Raw genomic sequence first — 3,364 nt, forward strand, 5'->3', positions numbered from 1 at the left:
CACAAACCACGACAGCTAACGAAGAACCTGAGCTGTGACTTACTTTGTGCATCTGAATCCATGGTCAAAACTCAGCTGCTCAGCTAGCTGCCTCACCACCCAGCATCAGAGAGGTGTATGCCCAGACACTTCCTCCAAGCTTAGAAATCAAACGTGGACAGAACAGATTTCTGGTTCTATTTATGCCTGGGGAAGGAAAAAAAAAAGCCCATCTCCCACACAAGCCAAACAGATCCACTGCTGATTAAATGGCAAGATCACACATTTCAAGTACGCAGATCCCTTTATTGTAAGCAGAGAAATTGTCTTAAAATAAACCCTAAGGAAACTCTTCTCAAGAAAACATAAGAGATGATAAAATCCCCATTTTCTGAAAGGGGCTGCAACCCCACCCCCCTCCTCCCAGGGAAGCATTAATCTGTAGGCAGCTTCAGACACCTTCCTTCCTTAAACTGCTGTCCACGAGGAAGCCAGGACGCACGTTTCACAGTTAAGGTATCAAGTGTGTGTATATATATATTATACAAGCTATTAATTTCTTTTATAGAGTGTCTTAACACAAACAATTGCTCAGACTGAGGCGAGAGCAGTTGGCCACCAAACTGAACAGAAACAAGAAGCGTGCGTGGGGGGAGGTTAGGCATTTAAGATATGCAGCCATCTGCAGTGTTCGCCTAGGACTGCAATACACACTTTCAATAACAAGCCAGATCTCAACAGGAAATCTCTTTTAAAACAAAGATATACAGATACTGAAATACAGAGGTATTAAAGCATTGCATTTGCAGCAGGGTACAATGTAAGAGCTCTTGCTGTCTGTGGCAGAAATCTAAGAGAATGCAGGGGAGGAGGTGAAGAAACAAAGAAAGAAATCATGCAGAAGTAAGCACAGCAGATGAGAGTGCTGCTCTGAACTCCACATCCCCAGCTCTGGCAGCTGAGATGATGTCTTAGAAGTCACAACTGAAAGAGGTCCTTGGTCAAGCAAGCTGGAAGAGGGTTTTATATTTTACTCTGTATCTGCACAGCTGACTGAAGCCTCGCTACTTACTTTGTTTCATCAGTGGTGCTGGAACCAAAGACAGAACCTACCAGGATGCTTTTCCTTCATAGGGCACGATGAAGCTAAGGCTGGAGAGACCTCTATTCTAGGACCCACTTGGGGAGCACAGCCAGAGAGAAGTGTTTCTTAAGGTGCCATTCTCTATCCCAGTGCTATTTTCTAGAGAAGGTTACAATACAACACTCCTGTAAGACCTGGCTATTTAAAGGTCAGGCAACAATGCCGAGCAAACCCCAGCATTTCAGTGTTTGTTTTAGAGGTTAACACACAGAGGCCTAAGAGAAATGTTTTATTTAAAGTAAAAAGTGTGCACAAATAAAAGGAATGATTACACAACAACGTTCAAGACCATATTCCATATGAAACAGGAAAACAGTAGTGACAATATTAACTAGCAGAGCACCCATAAGAATCCAACTCGTATACAAAAAGGAGGTTACTCCACATAAATACATCATGCTTCTGATGCAAACACTTTCTCAGAAAGGCAAAGCCTACTGCACTGGACTGGTTACACCCAATGTCCCTTCTGAATATTTATAATGACAGCTGCTATATGCTTAACAATGGCAAAAAAACCCTGTTAATATCATGGCACTTTGGAGAAAAAAAAAACAATGTTAAAAAATGGATTTACAGTAATTTCAGGTATTTGTCACATACCAACATTCTTATTATATAAAGAATGATATGTAAAAAGTATCTTTTATGTGACATCTGTTAAAAAAATTTTAATTTTTGCTTTAAGGACAAAAGACAGCATTTTACTTTCTTCTCCTGTGATGAACCACAGAAATGCCCTTCTTTACATAAAGCCATTTTACTTAGTAATAAGCCACTGTAGAGACAAGGCTTTTCTTGTCTGCTTTAAGTAACTTCCAAGTTTAGTATCAGTTAGGTCCTGACATCTACACTAAGCCATGTGGGTGCAGAAATCAGAGGCTAAACAATGACAATTTTGAAACTGCCTGGAAGCAGTTGACTTGATGTGAACTAAGTATGCTGAAGTTATGAGCTGCTCTTCAGTTAGGCTTACTCTGATATGTCACATTTGAAAATACACAACCGGGGTTTAAGGGAACTTGATTTTAAATCGTGTAGAGGTTCAGAGCTTCCCTGAAACCAAGGCCCCTGCAACCCCTTCCCCTAGTTCTGAAAAGTCAACCCAACACTTAAGAGCTCCTTATTCATGTGGCAAAGAAAAAAACTGGAATGAAACACCACACCATTGTGTGTTTGTGCAGTCTCTCTTCTTGAAGCTAACATGTTAAGTGAGAAAACATACACTGGGAGGTTTGTGCTACAAGATTAGTGCTGCCATACAAGGCTTTTGCAAGGAGAGACACTGACCAAGCAGAAGTCGTCTTGAAAGCTTCGATAAGGTTTGCTAACTTGTGCTTACAGACACTTAGATCTGCTTTCAGTAAATGCTTAGCTTGCCTTACAGCTCTTCCTTATGAATCTTCTCTTCAATGTCTCTCAATCCCTTTTCCCAATAATAATAAAAAAAGACAAGTGGTACATTTGGCATTTCTTCTGCCTAAGACATTCCAAACTATTCCTCAAACATTAAAATAAGAATTATCTGTGCTGTATATTACACTGTTCACTAACATGAAATGTAAGAATCATTACCTCCCCAAAGTCCTACTTGAACTGTTGTTTCCATTAATTCCAACCGTTTTATTATTAACCTGGAGTCTACTACCAATATTTAAGGTTTGATGGTGATTACCAATCACCACCTGCAAGCAGAGAAGTTAAGGGAGTCATTGTGGACAGCACCTATTTTTAGCTAGGTTGTGCTTTTTCCACTGGCATTTCCAACAGTATGGCAGTAAGGTTAAAAAACGACAACAAAAAGGAAACAAATGCCCTTGCTGAGGTCGTGGCTGTAACACATGCAGTTCTGATACAGTTAAGACAGCAAGTGTAAAAGCAATAAATAGGTGTGAGAGGCTCTACATCCCTCAATATTAGCTGCCCATTACTGCTAAATGACAGATTTTAATTTAAGTATTAATTGAATTCCATTCATCTAAATTGATACTTTGATACCTTGCTGCAGGGACAGGCTCAGAAAGGCACTCTGCATATGAGTGTTAAGTTCCTAGGGCAGAATTTTGGAGCAAAGTCTATTGATTCCATTAAACTGATCATCTCCTTTTGGATCAGATCAATGTACTCTTTGAAAGCAGCCATTCACTTTAATAATCTGCTCTCCTTGCTGTCATTTCAGTCTGAGGGGTGGTAAAATAGCTCTAACATGTGCAAGGACAACAGAGAACTCAGATGTCTAGA

This window comes from Dryobates pubescens, chromosome 13 (assembly GCF_014839835.1).
Source record: "Dryobates pubescens isolate bDryPub1 chromosome 13, bDryPub1.pri, whole genome shotgun sequence".
In the NCBI taxonomy this organism is placed as follows: Eukaryota; Metazoa; Chordata; class Aves; order Piciformes; family Picidae; genus Dryobates; species Dryobates pubescens.